General features: G+C 36.6%; 1 protein-coding gene across 2 annotated transcripts in view; it reads left to right on the top strand.

The window, feature by feature from the left end:
- The window catches only part of LOC134755911 (lachesin-like), a 135,410-nt gene that overhangs the window by 58,040 nt on the left and 51,986 nt on the right, over positions 1–25,384 (top strand). The gene's annotated exons all lie outside the window — the stretch shown is intronic.

Below are 25,384 nucleotides of genomic sequence, written 5' to 3'. Positions count from 1 at the left end.
CATATTGGTAGAATAAAAAATCGTTTAAAAGTTTTAAAGCGTAGAAGAAATTTATTCACGAGGAACATGTGCTATCAAAATATCTCGGTCCACACGTTATGTCGGCACATTCTTCTCCTAAATTGAAATTCTCGAACGCTCCTCGCTGCCGGGATGGGGTCAGGAGTCAAAAAACAAATAGAATTTTCGATTAATGCGATCAAATATTATTTTTCCTTGAAAGAAACCATGGCTTGTCCTTTTAAACTCTTCCATTTAAGATACGCACAGGCAAACTTTTCAAGATATGTGCTGCAATGTCTAAATCAGCCGAATTTAAACAGTTCCTCATCCATCAGGTCGGCAGATAGGTACAACGAAAAGAGACGTGGTTAATTCCATAGATTTAAAAAGTTTCGATTGACGTTTTTAATAAACAACTAACGACCAGCCCCGGCTTCGCACGGGTTACACAATAACAAATTATACACATAAACTTTCCTCAATGCACGCATAAAAATCCGTTCTGTAGTTTTTGAGTTTATCGCGAACATATCGTGACTTTTTTTTATAAGATGTAATGATTTTCACGTAGATTAGCTCTCAGGTATAATACTATTCTACCTTTTTAGGGTTGCGTACCTCAAAAGGAAAAAACTGAACCCCTAAACGGATCACTGGTGCGTCTGTCTGTCTGTCTGTCACAGCCTATTTTCTCCGAAACTACTGGACCAATTAAGTTAAAATTTGTTACACGTATGTAAGTTATCACCCAAAGACGGACATGTAACGTAAATAAATGAATTTTAAACATGGTGGCCACTTTTGGGGGGTAATTGAGAAAATTGAAAATTAAAACTTAAAGAATGAAAGAGCTCACTTTGATAATCGAAAGCATATTTTTTGTAATTTTAAAATTAATAGTTTAGAAGTTGATTAAGAAAATAGCCAGACATGACCCCCCCCCCCATTATCACCGAAACTACCAGGGGCCTGTTTCTCAAAAGCTTGTAATACAAGTGGAAGTCCCTTTCTAACAATAGCTGTCAAAAAGTGACATCCGCTTGTATTACAAGTTACAAGCTTTTGAGAAACGGGCCATAGGTCTAAAATTTTGAAAAAAATACACAAAATAGTTCTTTAGCTATAGATGACAGGAGAACCTATTAGAAATATGCAGTCAAGAGTGAGTCGAACTTAATTACTTAGTTTTTGATCCGACCCCTACGGGTTTTTTAACGACATTTCACTCACGTTACAAACCGACCAATTAGAATCCAGAATGACCCATGCCTCAAGCGGAATACGAGCCTATGTTTCCAATGGCCACGTTCAAGCAACTCATGTGTGTCTAATTATTGCATTTTAAGTAGGTACGTGACATAACATACGATACATGCTGATAATGTTTGATGTGTATATTAGGCTACCAACTGTTTATAACTAGTAGTTCGCCCCGAACTGAGAACTCGCGGTCCGCCAAAAAGTAAGATCAATTGAATGCACCGCTTGCGATTTATTGCAAGGTGTGTAGAGCCCTTAACTGATAGATTTATGTCACCATAGAGATTAAAATAAACTGTATCTGTGGTCAGCCGTAATCTTTCTTGACAAATTTCAAATACAGTTATAAATAAATAATAAAATAAAATTAAAAAAGCCTCTTTATTTCCTTCATTTTAAACACATGCATCATTCCATAATATATCTTAGTTTGGTTTACAATATTATTATTTGAATTTATATATGTTAGATAATTGGTATACAATTCATGTCCTAAGCATAATTTAAAATAATAATTAGAGTTAAGAAATACAAAGAAAAAATATATAATAATATTAGCTATAACATGTCACAATAAAAATAATTCATTAAAAATTTAAAATAAAATTATTATTATTTAGATACATATATGCATTTAATGTAGGTATATATTTATTTACTTAATCTAGTTAAATTATAGGCTGACAATTTCAAATGGATTCAAGGTAGGTAACTTTGATACTAAGGTGTTCGTGCCTCAAATTAGTTTTGTAGTTTTTCTTTACTTTAATCAAAATACGACTTCGGCTAATAGTTTTTATATTCTTCAAATTGTATTTATTTCTCAGTCATATCAAATGGTATGTCCGGTCTAAGTATACGTTTCAGTCATGGTCGTTATATGTATACTCACAAGATAATCTATCTAAAATGCAATTTGTCATGTCGTGTGTCGATGAGGACCGAGAAAATAACAAATTTTCCTTAAGGTTAGGGTTGCTTATTGCACGTTTTTTTATTTAATTGTGGCGTTCCATTCCTAAAGGGCCTTTATAATCCATGTGCATAAGAACCGTTTAGGTATGGAACATCACAATTAAAATATTGTAGTTTTTTCAGTTAAAATCTAATTCTCAACTGAAACAACCGTGTTTACTCATGCTGCGAATAACTGAGAAATAGAGTAAAAATCTATTCAATGCTGGAATCTATACCGCTATCAAAATGCGCTCGAGCTCTGTTCAAAGGCCGTCCGCCAGTGCGCCTCAAAGGATCTGCTCGTACGAAACAAGCTGTACGTTCCCAGATCAATATACCTACAATGGTGTAAGAGATCGTATTTCCTCTACTTTTATGAACACTCAGAGTAAAATGTATCTTTTATTATCCTTCACTCGAGTCTATTCATCTTTAGATGCTGACTCGACAAGGACTGTAGCCAGCTATGCTTTCTCAGTTTATTAGTAAATATTAATATTATTCTGAAATTATTAATATTATTATCTACAAAAGAAAAAGACATTTAAAAAAGTAATAATAAAAACAAAGATCTAATCTAAAAGTCTGTCTAAATACACGTAACATATGTAATATCTGAAACAGCATTTTCTGCTCATCGTCAAGTCCCTTCACCTGCCAAAATAAATCTTATGATTATCAACGCAGAAAACTTATTCATTTAAATTCTTCAGCGTAAGATTTTTTTTGAACACATTTCTAAAGACGATTTGGGTCTTATCACAGTAAATAAATTAAAATGAGAAAAGTAGGTGGTTTCTTACTTCGTTGGTAACTATTTCTTGTAGGTTTAAATCTGTATGTATACATTATTACTCTATGATGACAATGGTTTTCAGCAATGTAATGATGCTTTTCGACGCTTAAAATAATGAAATATTTTAGACTGCAACTTGGAAGTACCTAAATGTGTTAATTCCCACGTCTACATTTCCTGACATATGCGGTGCCATTTGCAGACAATGTTAATAACATTAAACGCTAAGGGAGCATTCTACCTACACATACTTTAGTGCACAAGAACCTGCATAATTATGAATAAAAGGATTTTTACATTGGTAAATTTAATAGTATTATTAGGTTATTTTTGGTACAATTTATTTTATACCACCTCGGTAGCATAGTTGGCATACAATACATAAGTTTGTACCTACTGCGTGTTTACGTTGTCTGTTTTGACTCAAAATTTACACGAATGGTTTAGAACGGTATCTATTTTTAAAGTTCTAGTACCTACAGTAGTATACTAATCGTTAAAATATTTTATTAAAAATATTGTAAATTCAGAGTGATTTTGTTATGTCTGATCATACTCTGAGGAGTGAATGTGTATGTGAATGCATACTGAACAACCCCGAAAACATTGACGTATGATTCGCCGAAATGTATGCTGAGAGCAGCTTTTTTTGCGTTTTCGGGATAGGCCCTGTAGTACAAGTGGTTCAGTTGTGACCTACATATTCTATTCACCCCTCAGAGTATTTTCATACATAACAAAATCAACCCTATATGTTGATTTATATTTATACAGGTTGGAACAGAACGAACGACCTTTACGCAAACGGGGACTTGTTTAGGCTACGTACTTTATTTTTCACTTATTAATCACGTTAATATTTCTAACCGTTCGGTTACAGTTTGTTAAACATTTGTGCAAAAATCTGTATGTTTCAACCCTAGCAAGTAGATTCGAAATTAATGACATGACATGTGTCAATTAAAAATGTAAATAACTTTGTAGGGTTGTCACTGATATAAACATATTTAATTTTAATGATTTTAAAAACTGTAATAGATGTTATATATTAAAGAAAAAGTGACGAAGCCCTCCAGTGGTGAAGGCCGGATTCGAACCGGCGTCTTTAGCTATCGCGGCTAACGCCATGAACCCCTAGGCCACCCCGCCACTTTAATGATTTTGTTTTACTTTTTAATCCAGCTTTGTGATTGTAATAACTCGATTGTAGATGACTTAGATAACACTGTCCTTTCAGCTCGGTCGCTAGAAATGTTCCACCGATATAGCAGTGTTTTTTTACATAAACGTGATGATTATAATCTAAGACTAATCATTATGTTTTTAAAGTGTTTCTGGAAAAATATTAAAAAACAGTACAAACACCCTATACTACACACACCAACATCCCCTGTTCTTATATCACAACCAAAAAAACCTGAACTTTTAAATGTTAAAATATATTTTAGCAGTTTCAGTGGCGCCAAACCTTATAAAATCACAATTCATCTCCCGTGATAAATGTTTCCAGACGAGTAGGGATCAACTGGAAGGGACACGGCCGAGTAATCCGTCCAGAGAACAAACTTCTTACTAACCAGTCAGATCACATAAAGTCACCCTCGATCATAACTTTCCGTCTGAACACAAGTAGACTCGAACCCCAACATTTTTCAACTTGTCTCTCTCCTTTGAATAAACATTAAAAGGAAGTTGGCAATAAATAATAACTACGTTTCCGCGTAATATTTTAAAATCGCGATGTTAAAATTCAGTTTACTACTTAACTCGCAATTGTCTGATTTATGTACCAGAACTGTTTGTTTAAAAAATCAATCAAGTAAGGCTGGGTTTACTTATGTAGATGTTTGTGGTCTGATAGTTTGAAAATGTTAGTTATATCTCATGGCAATTTATTCAACATTTAATCTTCAAGTAGACGCCCTGTTTTGTAAATTTTTTAGCCGCAACTTTGTGTTTAGATTGCGTGTTATAATTAAGCAAGTCGGTTATTTTTAGTCGGACTCTCTGCCTCTTTGTATTTTTCTAAGAGGAAATTATAAATAAATAATAAGATAACCGTCATTTTGGCTAGTCTCAAAATGAGGTTTGGCTGAATCACGTCTGTTGACACCGTGGGCAGATGGTCCTAACAGAACGCTTCTGTAATATAGTGTTTCATTTTTAGTTTTGTCTGATATCAACTGATATCTGGGGTAAGTCCCCATATAGCTATTGCATAATTTAATAACGATTAAATATATGCATAGTACCCCATCTTCAAAGTTTGTAAATTTATTAACGGCTTTTCCATTCAAGTACGAGTGAGAAAATGTAATAAGGAGAGACGTGAATATTTAATGTTTTACTTACTTCACTTACCTACTAGGTTATAAATGCCTCTTTCTATAACTATAAAAATTATGTCAAATTTACAAAATTTGGAAATTTCTATACAGGACTCAATTTTAACATCTCTCTCATTAATTTAAATGTACAACTGCTATGTGGCCTATGTATAATCATACAATTTAAAGGAAAGATCAGTTTTTCTTTTGCAAAGACATCAATATACATTTTGAATTTATATTTATGATTTCATAATTAAATTAGTGTACCTACAACATTCTTATTCAGAAACAATACATTTGTATATCTATCTGCCACAGTGTAAACACGCGTTGCGGTAATTCTCGCGCTGAGCAAACTATTCTAGTATTACAATTTTACTTCAGGCATTAAAATAACACAGTTTACATTACACCAAAGCGTGCGAATAAAGAGAACGTTTTGCGAATAAGGAGATGAAGCAATTATTTAGCTTAGTCATGCATTGTATTTCCGCTCATTAGGTGTATATTTATTTAATTTACAACGACTGGGGGCCGGCGATAAGCTGCGGGGCGTGCGCGCCGCCGACTTCGTCGACTGAATAACAATGCAGCCGGGCTGCTAAAATGCCGCTCACTCTCATATAAACCTCACCTTTTATAAGCTGAAGCACGAAAAAACTTCTACATTTCAGCCTACCTACGACTAACAGCAGCATTTTATTGTTCAGACCTCCTAAATTTAACTATGACGGAACGCTGACGTGTACCTAATGGGATTACGTTTAAAAGAGTTCTCTATGGAAAAAAGTAGAAAAGTAGAACGGTGCCAGACTTAGCGGAAAATTAGCAGCTACTTACCGAGAAAGACGACGAGCTGTTTTAGCCGGATACTTGTAAATTTAATTTTCTCTTTAGCATGAATTTTTATTACGGACGGGGAAAGTTTACCGCGCATGCCAATGTGCTGAATAAATATAATAGCGAGTTTAAAGTGCACACCCGTTTAGCTGTTTTAAAGATATTTTTTTTTCGTTTCATAAAAGTTAATCCTACATATAAGTCGTATAACACGAGCCCTTCGATTGCTTTTTGTATGAGTTATTATAAAAACATGTTATTATTGGAAAAAATAAGTACAACAACATGTTAAACATAGTCACGACAATAAAAATGAAGTAGATAAGTAACCATTAGGTATTAACTAGTACAGTCAGCAAAACGGCCAAGCCACATATTTTGACTACGGTGTAGAGTTTGTGAATTTAGGGCGTTTAGTTAGAAGCTTGGGTCTACATTAAGGTGACAGTCAATTTCCAACCGCAGCTGCGTTACTGCTCCGACACTACTGCAGCGGCCTGAACGCGTCGGTGTTATTGTCAATTTCCATAGTAAAATGAATGACGATATCGACTGCACGTAATATGGTGATTTTAACGTTTTCCCGACCGCAGCTGCACTACTGCTCCGACACGTCGGTGTTATTGTCAATTTCCATACTAAAATTAAGGACAAGACCGACTGCACGTAGCATGGCCATTTTTGCTTATTTAGTGTATTATTGCAACTGCGGCTGCAGACCGCACGTCAAATCTGTCACCTGCACTGAAATGTCTTTGGGTCACAGATATTAGTAGTTCTAAGCAAAGAGGATATAACCACTACGTTCTAATAAGGAGCTCATTATACCCAAGGATATACAACCCCGATGGTACAGTCGCCATATATCGCAGATATATCGGGTCGGCCAAGGAGCTCACAAATATCTGAACACGCCTTTATTGTCAAGGCGCTAGAGTGCATGTTCAGATATTTTTAGCACCTCGGTCGCTCCGATATATCTGATGGTGACTGTCCCTACTGTAAACTTTTATGCTAATCTATATTGAGCCATATCACAGAGCCAGTTAGGAAACGTGTGTGTTGTACACAATAATTGTGTACAACACGCACCGCGCTAGTTGTATGCATGCACAATTGATCTTGTACCTCGGCAGAGGGGAAATAGTGTCCCAATTTGTCAGTAAATAAGAACAAACAAATATCTACTCATCCATTTCCTTTAGGTACTAGTATACTAGCCTAAGACAAAAGGGGATATTACTGCAATGTTCTGCCACCAGAGTGCAGGACTAGCCTTTTTAGTAAACCATAGAGTAACGTAAACATAACATACTGTACCTTTAATAGGCTTTACCTACGTGATTTTTTTTTTATCATTTCATGATAAATTCATTAAATAAACTGTTCTTTTATTTTTTCGTAGTTTTGCGAGGATAGCTATAAGCTCGACAGGGCACGAGCGATAGAGAGGCAAATAGAATACCAAATATTCGGCAGTGGCCGAATAGGCCGAATAGTTGCCGAATATTCCTGGCAACTCTAGTCGTAATATCATATTATATAATGTCGTTTATGGCGACACTTTCTAATTTTGTCATTGCAAAATTTGCAAAGCCATTCCTGAGCTAAATAAACGAAGCAATCATTATTTTTTATTACAAGGAGCAAATATGTTGTTTAATACCTCCTGGTAATATATTGATATCCAAACATACGAAAGGATACAAAATTAAACCACGAAAGAAGCGAATGGTTTAAAATTTAGAATATTGACAGTTGCGGGGGTCTTAAGGCATGAGGGTTAAACAAACTTTGTTACAGTGCAACACGCAATTTTTCATCACATCAACACGAGGAAACCATTTATTATTCAAATTAATTTATTAGAAGTTCTTTCTATCGGCCAAGGTGAGGGAAATAGCTTTCTTCATAAAGGATTTCTTGTCTCGCCCGTCAAGTTTTATATGGATGCACGGTCATATCATAAAGAGTGCCGTGCCGCCCATGGACACCTGCAACACAAGAGGGATTTTAATTTGTGTTTTAGTTTCAAATAGGAAACTTGACAATATGAAGTGTAAATTGCGCAATTACTTATAGCTCTTACAAATAATTTTATTCATCACATCGGATTGCTGTGTGCGGTGGTCACCTGGTGGTCACGCATTTAGGCAAGAGGATGGGGAAGAAAATTTCACATTGTGAACTTACCTTAATGTTAAGAATAATTTTTCCTCTGCATTAATTTCATTTGAGTAATTTGATTGTATTTTGTCAATTATTAAGTCTCATTCAATGTTGAATTGCTTTTCATTTAATCGGCAATATTATCTGAATAAACGATCACCATTAAATATCAGATTTTTTATTAATATTGCGTAGCTGCCTTCGTCGGACTCTGACTATTGTAGAAAGGCAAACTGGTCTACTTTTTCATGTAGCATGTAGCATTATCGTCACTCGCTTCTTCACGTAAAAAATACAAAAGTAAATAAGTATTTTATTTGTACGTCTGACATTATATGAATTGACATTGACAAGCCATCAACGAACGCTGTCGCGACTGCACGCCGCAACAGCCGCAGTCGTGCTGCGACAGTAGTGCGGCACCGCGTAACGTCGCAACTGCAGTTCAGCGGCAGTCATAAATGGACAGTCACTAGATCTGATATTTTTTTGACAGTGCGAGCCATATATGGTTTCGTCTTGGCAACATTTTACATGAAAATATTTTTTATGAGATTAAGATTTTTTTATTGTAGCAAATGCACAGTTGCATTTGAATGAATAGGATAATCCATCCATGTTATTAGGTAAATACCTATAAGTAAGCCTATTATTAAAAAAGTGTATAAAACATACATTTATATAAAATAAAAAACAGGTTAAGGAGCTTACCCGAGGTTTTCATCGATTTTTGACCAGTTTTGAATCGTATCTCCTACTTTTACACTACAGATAGAATTATAAGACAAACGAATATTGGTTCTTCAATCTTTTATCTCTATTTCTGTCTACCGGATTTGGAAGGATATGAATACTTATTTATTTATGATTGGTTTAAACATTGTCTAATAAAACACTTTCTTTGTATCTCGATTGCTGTGATAGATCTTACACATACGAAATGTACATATTTGGATTCGTCTGTGACGTCTCTAAAAAATTGTCTAGGGTTTTAATTTTAAACTACTTAACACAAAGGTTATGGCCAGAAAACCCTTTATCTGTAGTATCCATATTAAGAGGGGGGGATAACTTGGACTCCTTTTTGAGTGACTGGCCAAATGTAGCTCAAAACCGGGACGAGTGGAAGAAGAGGGGGGAGGCCTTTGCCCAGCAGGGGACACAATAGGCACGTAATAATAATTTGTAGTATATATGTGGTATTTTCTATAAAAAGGGACCTTATTGTCGATGGCGCTTACGCCATTATAAACGATGCTCCGATATAAATACAATGCCGCGCGACGCTGTGCGGCGTAAGCGCCATCGACAATAAGGTCCCTTTCCATAGAAAATGCCCCATATAAGCAGGCCTATGGGACTCTCCGCGAGCTCGGATTTATACCCTACGAAGGCTAATACGAATCTCGTCCCGCCGGTGGTACAAAAGCCAGCCACTAGCCAGTTGGTTGCCACCTTGCCACACGCGGTCACGCGCTCACGCACGCACGTCACCGCGCGCTATGCTAAAGATTATGCGAAACAAATGTTTTCGTCACAAACAAATAACAGCTTGTAGTGTGGATGGATGAAGAAATAACAAAACAAATTAAAATTAAAGTTTTTGGCTCTTCCGACAGATGAGGGAAAGTAAGTAGACATTCTCAATATAGGTAGTTACACCTACTGTTATTGTTTTTACGATAGTTACAAGCTACGTAGGTACAGTTTTTTTTAAAGATGTAGGTAATATTTTTACGACACATTTATAGATAAGACACCTAAGTATTTGAAATAAGCGTAGGCAACCCTAGCATTGTGTCGGCGCGCGCGGTGCGGGGAGCGGCTCGTTAAAGTTCACTCTATTGTATTTTTATGTAGGTATCAAAACGGTAGGTATTTACGTTTTCTTTGAGAGATAAGTATCTGTTCGTAAGAACTATTATAATAAACTGTGGTATTATATAATATGTGGTAGAAGATATCTTTTTTACGTCAACTTAGAAATTTGATTTTTTCACACACAGCTTCAAGGGACTGTAGACGTGAGTAGGTATAATGGTTTTAATTACAACTCGATACCTCAATGCGTTCCCGAGATAAAGGGTCTTGACAGACAGAAGGCAAATGGACAACAATTGATCCTATAAGGTTACGTTTTTTTTTTAGGCACGGAACACTAAAAAACAGCCATAATAAAAACGATGAGTATTTACCAAAGTATTCAGCAGTACGGTAATGGTCGTGATCCGTCTTTTTCTGATCTTTACGAGTATTCTCTCAACCAATTCATTATTAATACCTCGTCGATTTCTTTTTTAAGCCCCTTTTACACCGTAACGCTTTTAGAATTTCAACTTGTAATTGACTGAATTAAGGATTTATGAAGACCTACTTACATGTTATAGCTCCTCAGCACCTCCGAGACAGCCTCCGTCCGTACAACATTAAATTAGTTATGTCTTAAATTCTTTTCATAGTACGTATGGTCCTACTACCATACCGTATGTTAGCACTTACCGTTTCCGTTCGTTAATTTATCACCACTCGTTATGAATTTCCTACTTTCCGCATTTGTATCGTAAATAACTATTTTCGTGAGGTGACCTCACGATTGACTCCCTTAAAGTTTTCACAGGTAAAGAATTTCAAAATTTAAGGTCAGGTCTGCATTATTTTGAAAATTTTAGGTAAGTAAAGTAAGCACATAAAATGTTATTTCTCGAAAACGTAACGCCAATGGCAATCGGAAATTCATATCACATTCGCATGTAAAAAAACCTTTGCAATAACTACTAAGGATATCGGATTCGCATCGTGTAAATTCGTGTACACGCTGTATAAGTCAACCCATGTCACGGTGGCGGCGCAAAGTGCCCCGATAACCGGCGAAGCCGCAGCCTATCGCTTTTTGATAGCATCACTTTACCCAACTTGCCATCTGGCGGCCATTAGGTTCGGGATATTGAAAAAGTGAGCCGCTGGACCGGTCGCCAAACAGATAGCCATGTACATGTGCAGATAGTTATCAGCGTCCGTATAGGATTACTGAACTATACTTTTTCGAGAACAATGAAAACGTGCATAGGTATTTGTATTAGCACACAGAATTGGGTAGACACATTTCACCTAGCATCAAATAAGTACGTTGTATTTTTTTTTACATGTCGATAGGTAGTGATGAAATACTATTGTCAATTTATCATTTTTTAAATTTATAACATAGTACAAATCTAGTATAAAACTCAACCTGGTCAAACAACAAACTCAATCATGCTCGTATTGTTGGTAGAAGACGAATATATAATTATAAACTAGTGGCTCTGTGAGCAAATACTTCGTTGAGCATTATCATAGCGAACTTACAATAATCCTAATTAATCCTAATGGTGATGGTGATGATGGTGGTGGTGGTGGTGGTCTTTTGTGCCAGTTTCCGCCATTTTGACCATTTTGGAACATTAACTATCGAACCTGCTCACAAAATTTCACGAGAATCGGTTGGGAAATGCGACCTGTAGAGAACAGCCGGACATACGAAAGCGTTTTTGGCCAAGTTGAAACTGAGACCTTCGCTTTCGCTCGGTCTATATATTGATAGAGACATCGATAAAACTTAAAGTATTCAAGTGTATACATCACTATGTAATAATTCCTATATTCCTGTGTAAAAAATATATTTAGCTAATTAGGTAGGTAGGTACTCATCTTAATATACAAACACTGTTTGTTGTATTTCCATGTCCTAACCAGTGTAGTCCTAGTCCTCTACAATAATTTTAATATTGTTTCGTATTCCTTTGATCATGAATTGGATAAATTTAGAATACCTATAAATACAGCGCATAACACTCCACAGTCCATAAATATTTATTTCTATAACAGGACGGTTATAAGCAATAATCGACTAATGCAATAATCGGGCGCAAATTGGTTGATATCGGCAAACATGTAGCAAGCACAAATCACGTAGATGGAACAACTTGCGATGCAGGTCACAGCCGCCTTAGATGCTCAGAGGGATAGATAGGGTAAGTTTATTCCCGTGTTCCCATTATGACTCGTGCAATATTAATAGGTATTAAAGTGCTGACGGAGTCGGTCGGAGTGGCAAGCCTTGGGGGAGGCCTATGTCCAGCAGTGGACGTCTATCGGCTGACATGATGATGATGATGATGATGAAAGTGCTGACGAAATGTTTCTTGAGTTTACAAAAGATTTTGAGTTTATATAGTTTTGTACGCATTTTATAAGCCGTTTTAGTAATTGGCTGGACTGGATACAATTTAAAGCCTGATGAAAGACACGTGCTGTAGTTTTTTTTCTCGCGTGAATACTTTACATACCTACCTATGGAAAAATATGACCTTGTTTTGCACTCACAGGTATAAAATAGGAACTAATGAAATCTTGTCCCTAAATTAAATTCGATTAGGTACATAAGTTGTAGGTACCTAAGCATCTAAATAATGAAGCCTCACATCACTTCATTCACCCTACTTTAATTGTTATTCAGTTTGGCCGAAAGCTCGGCAGTTTCTTTTATTTCTCTGGCGCAGGTAATTCGTTTACCCGTGAGAATAGTTTCAACACGTGCCTGCGTCTAGACGAATTGACTGTAATGGACTTTGCGCTCGCACGAATGCGGCCCGTTTTCCGTGTGTTTAACCTAAGAAGGAAATATTTATTCTGTTCGATTTACCCACAAACCGGAAACACTGCGTGATCATCTTCAGGTCTAACCGAGAAATTGTAAAAGTTGGGGTTAAAATTATTCCGTTTAAAACCGCAAAACTTCATTGGTATCATAAAAAGAAGTTTGTGAATTCGTGGAATAAAAGGTAAGAATCTGTTCGCATATTAAAACTCGGCAGACGACCGACCTCAGCAATTAAGTCACAAGAAATATTTAATGAACAGTGCTAGTTTGGCGCCGGAAATGACACTTAATCGGCTTAACTTCGCCTCAAAACTTAACCCGAGCCATCTTCCTCTTCCCTCGCAAGCCTTGCCCGCGCCCCTCTTTGGAAGATACGCTGCATCAATGAAGTTCGAGAATGTGCAATTATAAGATTGTTTTAATTTAGAAACAATGTTTTACAAGAATTTCCCTACTCAGAGCGAGCTCTCTCAAAACCGTTGCCAGGATTCTTGGTTATGTTTCAGATTGTTTCTTGAATGCAATCTTAGTTACAGAATCTGGGAGCGCTTTATTGGTTCCATTTTATTATAAACTTCATATTTGCATATTAAAATAGAAATTAGTCCCGTTTAACACGCTTGGTTCCTTCTAAAATATACTCGAACAACAATAACAAGGCTACAACGTCTCGAAGACTTGGAGTTTGACATCTGAAATAAAGTTTGGACCAACATTTAACTAGTTGGAACAAACAAATCCGGAGTGCGACTCTAGTGACGCGAACTACGCCCGGGTCGGACCGTTCCGTTCAACTAACTTGCCCGTAGCGACTCCAAAAACATCTACGAAAATATTTTACAAGTTACACTGCAAATTAGATTATACTTGTGTCTTGTTTCGGAAAGAACAATACAACGATTGTTTATGAAATAGTCCAGCTCGTAAGCTTAATGTACTCGTACAGTCACAACCGGAAGAAACCATAACAACTTATCATGCGGGTACTTCCCATTTTTAACCGCCTTCAAAAAAAGGAGGTTCTTTGTGTCCCATTTTGCAGTGAATAATTGTTATTAGAAAAAAATGGTTGTTATAAAAACTGCCAATGGACAATATATTCTTCATTCAATTGTCTACAGAAACCATAACAACTTATCAAGTGGGTATTTCCCATTTTTGTGGCCCATTTTGCAGTGAATCATTGTTATTAGAAAAAAATGGTTGTTAAAAAAACTGCCAATTGACAATATATTCTTCATTAAATTGTAGACAGTAGTTGTTGTTTTCAAATCATGAATAGTGTAAATGATCACGATCGATTTTATTCTGCCATACAACACAGACGAAGCGCTTTAAGAAATATAAAGGGTTGTATATGTCAAAAGACTATGTGAAGGGTACACGGAAAGAACATGACTGTCTAGTCACTCTGACAAGATTTTGAGTTATGGCATATTGTATGGCGTCATATTCGTAGTAAAATGAATGAATTAATGAATTTGACAAGAACAGATCTGATTTATAGATTATAGTTATAGGTACACTTTTCTTTATGGTTTTAATTTAACTTTTAAATTAATAACATTTTTTCCGGTTTTACTCCATTTTACATCATTGTTTTTATCAAAACAACAGAATACTAGAAGTTATTTTTGCTGTCCATACTCCGCCAAGTCGTAGATTAGATAACTCCTGATTGGGACGGACAGCAACCATAAACCGACACAAACGTAGTCATCACACCTCCCTAGCCCCAACGACCTCCGCTGATCGAGTTTCGGATACCGCTACGCCAATTATCATCTTGCACTATACACGAGAATAGGCAAAATACTGAATAAGCGGAAGAAGCGATATCGATTATTATAATTTATTACTACCTACTCAGTAACAGTGTAATATAATAGATATCTTAGTTTCTTCATACAAAGCTGCGTGATGCGTGCACACTTGGTACCTATTCGTAATGTTCAGCATGTCCCATCCGTACAGCATACAGGTCATTTTAAACTAAGATCGAATAAAAAAAAAGAATAACATACCTACTTACAATAATCGAATTTAAACTGTTGTGAGACATACTAACATTAAATCATTTTACGGTTTAGACTCACTTGTTTTAGTCACTCGCGCGACATGTTTCGGAGAGCCTAGGTCTCCTTTCTCAAGCACTAATAGTGCGAGCAGCGTTCACGACGACCGTGTGTTGCGTACTGCCGCTGCCGCGCGCCGAGATAACCGGTTGGGGGAGGTCTTGCGCTATCGTTGTAGGCGGGCACACTCCTCAAATGTTAAAGGCATACATATAGTGATTTTAGTATTTTCATCAACAAATCAAGCACTTACATTTAAAAAAGTGACATTTGATGAAGTGGAACTGCTGATGATGATCAGAACGGAACTCTTCAATGACGCATAGTTCACGTTTGGCGATTTGTCCTCTTCTTTATGTTTGTTAAGCAACTTAAGTTATTAAGACATATTTTTGTCAAGCTCGAGTTCTGATGATGAGACCCATGAGGAACCGAGGGAACTCCTCAAATGTGAAAGGCATACATATTGTGATTTTTGTATTTTCATCAACAAATCCAGCATTTACATTTAAAAAAGTGACATTTGATGAAGTGGAACTGCTGATGATGATCAGAATGGATCTCTTCAATGACACATAGTTCACGTTTAGCGATTTATTCTCTTCCTTATGGCCCCAGACCCAAACTTGGACCTGGACTCGGTCCCGGACCCAGGTCTGGACATGGACCCCAACTCGGATCCGGACCCGGACCGAACTCTGACCCAAACTTGGACCCGGACAGCCGGTCACGGACCCGGACTCGGATCCGGACCCAGACCCGGACCCGGAAATGCTACTAGAAAAGTGGGTTAGGTTAGGTTAGAGCTGTGACCCATACAGAAACGAAATGCTATCAGAAAAGTAGGTTAGGTTAGGTTAGAACTGCGACCCTTACAAAAACGAAATGCTACTAGAAAAGTGGGTGGTTAAACCTCCTTTTCTACATTATTAGGCAATATTATAATAATTAGGCAATTAGGCAAAAGATGGATTAGGATAATTAGGCAAAAGATGCTGTCTTTTTCATTTCATTGTCTGGAATCTAAGAGTGCACCATCAACAATAAGTAAACTTTCAGCGACATCCCCCATTGAAGTCGGTTTTTTTTCTTAAAAAATATTTAGGTATTTTACAAATGGAGAAAATGATCGAGGGCTCGTGCACTTAACGTCTGTTGTTGTCATCCTATGGTACCTCATTGGTACAAAGGGCCTTTGTGAGACGTCGCCACCCGCTCCTCTCCTGCGCCTCGCGCTCCGCGTCCCTCCAACTCAGTCCTGCTGCCCGCAGCTCAGCGTCGACAGTGCGCTGCCACGTGTGCGCCGGCCGGCCATGTCGCCTGCTCCCGTGCGGCTTCCACTTGTAAGCAATCCTGGCCGTGTTGTCCTCTGGTCTTCGGAGGGTGTGCCCTATCCACTTCCAATTCCGTTGTGCGATCTCTTGTTTGACTGGGACTTGGTGGCATCAACTCCATAGATCCTTGTTGCTGATAGTGTTCGGCCAGAATATGCGCAGAATGGATCTTAGGCATTTGTTGACAAACACTTGCAGCTTGCCCATTAGACCCTTTGTCTCCTTCCAAGTCTCGCAGCCGAAGAGCAAAACAGACTTCACAATGGAGTCGAAGAGGGAAATCTTGATCCGCCGTGTGAGCACGTTCGAATCCCAGACCGGTTTTAGCTGGGCAAAACACTATACGGTCCGAGGTCCGATCCATGGAGAGCATTTAGCAGCATACTCCATTTTCTCGATCATTTTATCGGCATTGATTACAAAATGAATGTAATGGAAGGCAATTGATATCACTCGCCTAGGTAATAAACTGTATGTAAATACAGTTATCATATGTAAATATGATAATTCAGTGAATCTGGCTTTTGCTTGAAAGCGCAAGCGAAGCGGCGATACAGCAATTTTGTTAAATGTAGTTTAAATAAGTACCTAGGTACTATAGGTATCCATTTCTTTGAACCAACTGTTATTGCAGTAAGAAAAAATTAGAAGAGTTTATAAACTACGGTTCCGTATGAGAACGTATAACTAAAATAAGAAAAAAACGTCCTAATGTGTGTCGGAAAACCCATAATAAAAGTATCCATTACAAGAGAGCAAAGTTCGATATTTCTTGCTGTTCTTATTTTAAGCCCCGTGCACAAGATGTAAATAACTTTGATCACGTGTAGCACACACAACTTTTCACCTTAGCAGTGAAAACAAACTAGAAGATAAAATACAACCTGAATAAAATTAAATCTTTCTTCATATTTTTTTCTTATGGTTCCTTGAGTATTCTAACAATTAAGTTTAGTTCTCACAATAAAACACAAAAACAAAACGAGAGAAATTACAGTGATATAAGACGAGAGGAGGACCCGCGCGAAATCGCCTTTTCATGTCCTCATTTTCCTCTCTGGATATTAACATTATTAAAACTATTTTGAAACATGCAATTTGTTGTATATTAACAACAAATATAGCTACGTTTAATTTTTTTTTTATTTATTGTAAGAGGAGCATTTAAAAAATTGTATGAAAACTGTTTTTCACTCCTAATTTTTACAATAATCAAAAAATCTAAAAAAATCAAACGTATAGCCATATATATCAAATTACGTAAAAATAAAAAAATTGGAAAGACAATTTAAAAAAAGGTAATAACGGGACCCTATTACTAAGACTGCGCTGTCCGTCTGTCTGTCTGTCTGTCTGTCTGTCTGTCTGTCTGTCTGTCTGTCTGTCACCAGGCTGTATCTCATGAACCGTGAAAGCTAGACAGTTGAAATTTTAACAGATGATGTATTTCTGTTGCCGCTATAACAACAAATATGTAATCCATATATCCATATATGTAATCTGTTGTGGCGTTAAATAAATGTATTTTCTTTTGATTCTTAAATACTAAAAAGTACGGAACCCTCGGGGCGTGAGTCCGACTCGCACGTGGCCGGTTTTTAGAAACACTTGAATCTCGCGGGAATTATTATCGATTGAAATCTTTAAAAAAACTCAGGCTAACTAGTAATTAATTAACTACCAAGCTGCGCAGACGATGTGCCTGATATGAAAGTCGTACTTGCTGTACTCGTGTAATTCACTGTGTCGAATGTGAACATAATGCCCAGTTTACACAGCACTAGTTACAGCGAACCAGCGGCACTTATTGATGTGGTGTTGTTAGTGACGACGGTGCGCGGTGTACCGCCGAAGATCAGATATAGCGCCGTTACGCGGCTTCATTTGCAATTTGGTTCAGTGATTTCGTTCGGCCTCTCGACAGAGCGGTCCGCACTCTACTCGAAGTGAATTATGCTCTATTGTTGTTCCAATACAATGGATACAGGTCTTCTTAGCTATTTTTAATGGCCAATGCGTTTTGTGGCATCGACTGTAAAACTTAAATATATACCTTAATAAATGTAACACAAAACATGTACACGAAAATTCTGCAGTTACTTAGCTGTTGCCGGCGATTGTTCTTGCGGACATCTCGGTTGTTATAGGCTACAGTGCAGCATGTCTGACAGTAAAGAATAAGCACAAAAACCATCGTTCCGAGGTTGGTAAAGTAATCATAACGACGTAAAATGTAAACACAAGGCCGACTTTGCTCAGCTCCACTGAATGCGGCCGCGTCGCCAGTTATCCGGTTATTGGCGGTCCGATCGCTAGCTATACAAATTCGGTCCTATTTACTTTCATAACGTCTACTTCGTCTAGTTAATCGATAAAGGCATATGTTCCTCTAATAACGCAAAGCACTTAAGCCTTTTCTAAATGATCCACTCGGCCTGGACACTTGCAGCTCAAAACGGACGCGGATATCGGTTCGCTTACAAAATCGTATCTGAAATCTGAATGTAAGCAAGGTACTCGTTTTAGGCTGGTTCCGGAGAATATTAGGGAACGCTTGGTATTTTATTTACAGAAATGCTTTAAAGAAGGCTTTGCAATGGTCAATCCTTAACCTTAGTTTTTACTCCCTCCTAGCCTATTAGTCAGTAGTGACACTGTCCCTGCTGGAATCCTGGTTAAGGCAATTATTTGTGTGTTTATCTATTTGTTTGTCTGTTTATGTAAATGTTTTTTATATATTTATATCTTTCTATGTATTTCTATAGGGCTAGGTTGATTTGTGTAAGATTGTCCCATAGGACAGGTAATATGTATTTATTTATAAACCTGACACACAAATGTTAACAGTTTTAAGGTATGAGCCATTGTTGCCTTAAGATTTTTAATTTCATTTCATAAAGTCACGTCGGTAATGTCGGTATATACTTCCATATTTACTTTGTAACAAATGCGAGAACGAGCTTAAATTACTATAAATACGAGTATGATTAATAGGTATAAGTGTTGTATATTATTTTTTATTACTCATGAGCAATTCAAAAACATATTAATTGATGATATAACAACCACTGCACGTGTCATATAACAATCACAGCCCTGCAGACTATGGAGCGGATTATATCGCGTATAATTGATTTAAAATACATACCGACCATCGAAATGTTTACATAGTTATTTCATCAGTAGGGGTAAGCTGGTCTAGGAGTACGCACTTAGTTCTAAAAATTCTGAAAAAATAATAATGATAAGTAGTTAATTAAATTTGCCATAATTCCATGTATGATTTAACCATCTTCCATAAAGTGACATAAAAAGTAGCATAACTATGATAGTTTTCTAAGTATAATAACAATTAACAAAAATGGGAATTGCGTATAAGCCCTATTGGATAAGAGTACGCGTTAACTCTGATAAGAGTACGCGGGTCAAGCACTACATTATTTTTCTCAAAAATGGACGGCAACGTTGCCGGTTAAAAAGTAGGTCGCGAAGTGCGTAGTTTATGGTCAGTCAAAAAATTAAAAAGTTAAAAACATTGCAGTCTCGATTTCGGGACTGCAATGTTGCATACAAATTCCATTATTTGTCGAGTTCCAAACTTTTTAAAAGTTGAAGTGGCATATCAAATGAAGGCATAGGTCCATTAAACAGCCAAACAGATGATCAGTACTTATTATTATAATGTTGGTACCGCGACTATTTAGGTGTATCAAATAGGTTGGCGTATTTTCAGCAGAAAAATACACTTCTATGTTTAATTAAAAAAATAAAATGACGGCAAAGCAAATCTTTTCACTTTTTCCTGTGAAAATATATATATAAGAACGTTGCTTCTGTAAAATATTTCTATTTTATTTGTATTTATTGCGCCATTTTTGAGAAAAGCACTATATATGACTCGGCTGGAAGGCTACTTGCTGGCTTCGGATTCAATTAAACGGACTCCCAAGGTCGTCCGTTTAAAACGAATCCTCAGTGTAATAAATCCAGCGCATGGTAGAGGGACAATATCTCCGAGCGGTACAAAAGGTGATTCAACGTTTAGAATTTGGAGCGAAGCAGGAGATGTACGCGTCTGTCAACACCAGCAACTGATCAGATAGTAACCATAAGGGCTGCGAAGTATTGCCAAAGTGCGTCGTTCTCACCGTCTTTATTTTGTACCAAGTCAGCAGCTGCCTGGAAAATATGTGCCTCAGTAATTGTACTGTAGGTTGTCAGTCGATTGTTCAATTTGTTTTTCGTGAGATCTTTCCACAGGAAAATTTTGTGGCTGGTCATCATTAGTTAAATAATTAAGACTAAGAAAAAAATCTTTAAATTTACGTAACTGCTGTATTTTCATTGAATTTTCCTTTATTTTCCGTACAGCACTTCTAACCTAGGTTCACTTCAAAATACAACATACGATTTAGTGTTGAGATGGTTTGGATACGTTTAAAGAACGAGTGAAAGAAGGCTAACAAAGAGTGTATAAGGAAGAAATAGGAGCGGGAGTTGGAAGGGGTAGACCTCGGCGGACTTTCTCTGATCAGATCCGGGAAATACTGAAGAAAGACCAGGTCAAGAACAACCCTAAATGGGCGGGCATGTATGAGGAATGTTATGAAAGTGAAGGAAGCGAAAGAGGTATATCAGGATCGTAGCAAGTAGAAATCCCTGGTATCTGCCTACAAGCGGAAATAGGCGTGATTATATGTATGTATGTATATATGTATGTATGTATGTAGTTAAGCTCGAATGCCGCTCAAAGTTGTGATAAAAACGAGAAATTACATTGAGAAACGGAAAAACGGACGTCTGGAAAAAAAATATTTTCTTTCACAAAAACAAGTTACCACATGCAGTGTGCTAGTAGCTTCCCAATATAGGACGCAGGACATGTGTGTATCGACGGCATAAGGGTGGGAATTGCCAAGTGGAGCACAAACAGTAGGAAATCTACTAAATAAATGTTCTATCATTGTTACTGTTTACTAGATAGCTTATTTAAGAATAATGATTGTAAAGAAGTTAATTCATGAAGATCTAACGAGCGTCCTCATCCCCGAGAAGATCTACATTTTCTCTTCTTCCTCTTTAGCATTACACTCTTGACAAGCTGTTGTTACCTACATGGTCGTCACGTCGAGTTTTGTTTTCACGATGCCGTTGTTCGCGAAGCCGCGCTCTTCCGGTGCATTTAAGAGGCCGGTGTCGATTTTAGTCGCAAAAATGTAAAATTGATAGATTTCGTCGGTGAAATTGTACACCTCTTGTTACCTAATTGAAATAACAAGTACTGGTTTCTATTAGCACGTCTTCTTATCTTACCTTTTATCAGATCATTTTTTTGAAAACAGACTCACTAAATTAGTAATGTTTGTTTTCTGATGGACGTTTAGGTAAACGCGCGTAAAACACTGATTTTGTCGCTCTTATTTGTAAATTTCGTAAAGTGTGGACGGCTAAACATGGTAATTTTGTATTACACATATCCTGTACTTGACGTTTATCAGACTACATTTTTATTATTATGACTTTGAAGTAGTGTAAATGAAAGTTAGACGAAATCAATTTTCTCCAGAAATTACTTCAAAACAAGTGACAATTTCTCTGAAAATCGACTTAATTTCAACGTAATACTTAAACAATCTACAACATTTGCTGAAACTATTCTTATACATGAATTTGTATAATTTACCACCATAAATTTTTGATGAATTTTTAAATACTGCCCCTTCTTTTCATATATTACCGGTGACGCACGTTCGCGACCTCATTATTAAAAGGCAAGATGAGAAGACGTGCTAATAGAAACCAATACTTGTTATTTAGATATTACGTAACAAAACGTGTATAATTTCAACAACTAAATCTATCAATTTTAAATTTTTGCTCCAAAATCGACTACGGCCTCTTAAGTAAAGAAACGTCGACGGCTTTCTTTATTTGATTGGACTACCTCATTGGTGATTTGATGAGTAATGCAGTACCTGCAACTTTGCGCTGCACTACTATAATTTAATTGGATTTTTGTCCGTGTCGCGGGTCATGTATTACAAAGAAAGTGATACGAGATAAAATAAATTAGACATTTTTTTCTGTTATTGCATGTACTTGTTACTAGTAAAGGTTACGTACGTTCGGATGGCGCCTGTAGCAGCGTTATTACTACTGCAACGTTGATGCGAGCAATCGACGTCTCTTGAACAGTCTAATCCCGACAGTATTGTGGACACGACCTCAATATAGTTTATAAAACAAACCATCTAATGTTTCATTCTTTAACCATTAAGGTATCCGCTATCGCTTTCATATGTCTAATAAAATACGTAATTTTATTAAAGGGCGAAAATAACAATAATCTAGGATTTAAGACAAACATCCATTAATTGACCTACTGTATTTTTATCTCGCCCGCTTTGGTGATATTTGCACTGGTGTTTCAATTGACCGATTCGGCTAGCCACACACTACTGCTCCCAAGTCTACACTGAAGTGAATTGTGTTTACAATTTATTTTTATTCGAAGAACCATTTTGGTGTGGAGGCTAGTGCGGCCAATCGATGAACTAAAGTTCTATTCGTTCCTTTTGTTCTTTTGTGAAATGCGCTTTGTTGTTTTGATTCTTGATACCCTAGACTGCACTAGAAAATATACGTTTCTACGTGTTTACATTTAATAGATTTTTTTAGATTTAAAAGCAAGTTACCTACTTATGTATCTATATTTATTTCCATACACAGTCATAACACTTGGCTATGCGTTTTAACTCGTGAAAATAATAACAGTATGTTTTTTATTATTATATAGGAGGCAAATAAACATACGAATCGCCTGATGGTAAGACATTAGGTACCGTTAGTTATTAAATAATAACAAAATTAATGCTTTACAATTTTCACACATTGTTAATTTTAAAACCCTAATGGAGTTCAAGTCACCTTGGTTCCCTAATCCAAATAATTGTTATTACTTACATGGCTCGATATTAACTGGCTCTTGATTATTCAGGAAACCAAGGGCGTTATATCATATGTAAACATTTATAGACGAAAAAAAATTAAGGTATGTGGGAATAATTATTTGGCATAATCATAAAAATAAATCATCTACTTTTTTTTCATAGTGAGATAAGAAACTTATTCAGGGTTTTTAAACACCATTTCACATTATTCGAGATTAAATACCATTCAGCTCAAATAGTTCCTAATTCCATTAATAACATCACAGAAGCTATGTGTAAATGTAGAAGCGATTGAGCTACTAACCACCACGCACGGGTCCACGCAAACAATTCAGAGGCATGATCGCCATTCTATGGGCAAATAGATAGTCGTCACTTCCGACATATGTTTCCTGGCGCGACGCAGGGAACTGGTCACGTAGAATATTGACGCCTCGAGCTATCCATTCGCCGGCAACCTACACTCACCCAATTTACTTACAGCATATTATGTAGGTGCCGCTTTGTAAGATATTTTTACGCTGAAAAACACTTTTATTTGGAGAACGGTATCTCACGAAAAAGTAAAGACTAAATTATATTCTTCAAGGACCATTTATTGTAAATTTTTGTTATACCTACCTAATCTGCTTCGAGACTTTGCTCGAGGTAAAAGTTTCGTATTGTAACCATTGATTTAAATAAATATGTAGCAAATAAATGTGCAAAAGCGCCTGGCATATAAGTAAGGTGTCCATTGTTTTTCCTCTACCCTTAAGTTTTGTAACTTTACTGACTATAAAGAGCATTTACGTTATGTCTTTTTATGTACTTCATGGGTCCTGTTCTCATTTAATGCAAAGTCAAAGTTACAATTTAAGTATATTATGAGTAGACGGAGTAGGTATTTGGTAGTATATACAAAAACGTATTTCTTTAATTCGCTTTTCAATTTGGCCGTTAGCGAAATAAAAGCCAATGCTTATCACGTTACCGGAAAATAGTTGATTCGTCGCCAAAGTTGCTGGTTCTCCATTTATGCAAATCGGTAACGGCGCGGCGGAGCCGTCGGGAGCAAAAATCACTTACCGGTTCAATAAGCCGGCGACACCGTCTTCTGGGGTGTCATTTTTATAGCGTACCGACCGCGGGCGGGACGCTGTGAGATAACCAACATAAAATTTGTTCTTCGATATAGCACAGTTCTTATGGTTTCTTAGGTCAGAATTATACGGGTCATTTCAAACGAACGCTGCCTGTCCTTAAGCGATGCAGGACTAGACGGGATTTACATACATACACCGCACGTATGTAGGCCGTAGGTACACCTTATCTCAACGAACATGTGTAAATAGCAATGTAAAACTGATGTCAACATTAGCTCAGTAGGCAGGTATATCCAATTTTTTAATAATTATCTTATTGATGTAATTTTCTTATTGAGTATTTTCCACTTAATATTACACGATACTCTATCACCAAGAAGCCTTTACATACCGTTTCATTAATTATTCATAAACGGCACACCTCACTATGTAAGCTAGCTTTACTAAGCAACTCACGTACATACAATTTATGTATTTAGGCAAATGATGATATCGCTGACTAAATCAGTTTCGCATCAACGACCCGAAACGGTTCACAATGCCTCTATTTCAGGAACCAATCCATGGCAGTTCTATTTAACTAATTAATTAAATCAACGAGCAATGATGCAAACATTGATACGGGATTTAGTCAATTAGACTATGGCAAATTCGGCTATGAATATTAGAAAGCTAATTTGCAAATACATGTACTTACAATATAAACTTTGTTAAAATTTAAAGCCAGTACTTTTGTACTCTTATGCCCTAGCTAGTACGAAATAAATACAGGGTGTAATCGTTAAGTGCTTACGGGTGATTATTTCGTAAATATAAAAGATAACAAAAGAGATTAATTAATATCGAAAATACGTTGCCCGATGAGTAAAATCACATCAATAACTTAATTAAATAATATTAAAAATATCTAAAATATTATGTTTAAACGCTCCTACATATTTAGTAC

The sequence above is a fragment of the Cydia strobilella genome, chromosome 3, assembly GCF_947568885.1.
Source record: "Cydia strobilella chromosome 3, ilCydStro3.1, whole genome shotgun sequence".
Classification (NCBI taxonomy): domain Eukaryota; kingdom Metazoa; phylum Arthropoda; class Insecta; order Lepidoptera; family Tortricidae; genus Cydia; species Cydia strobilella.
The sequence above is the reverse complement of the archived record's forward strand: the minus strand, read 5'-3'. Positions and strand labels throughout refer to the sequence as shown.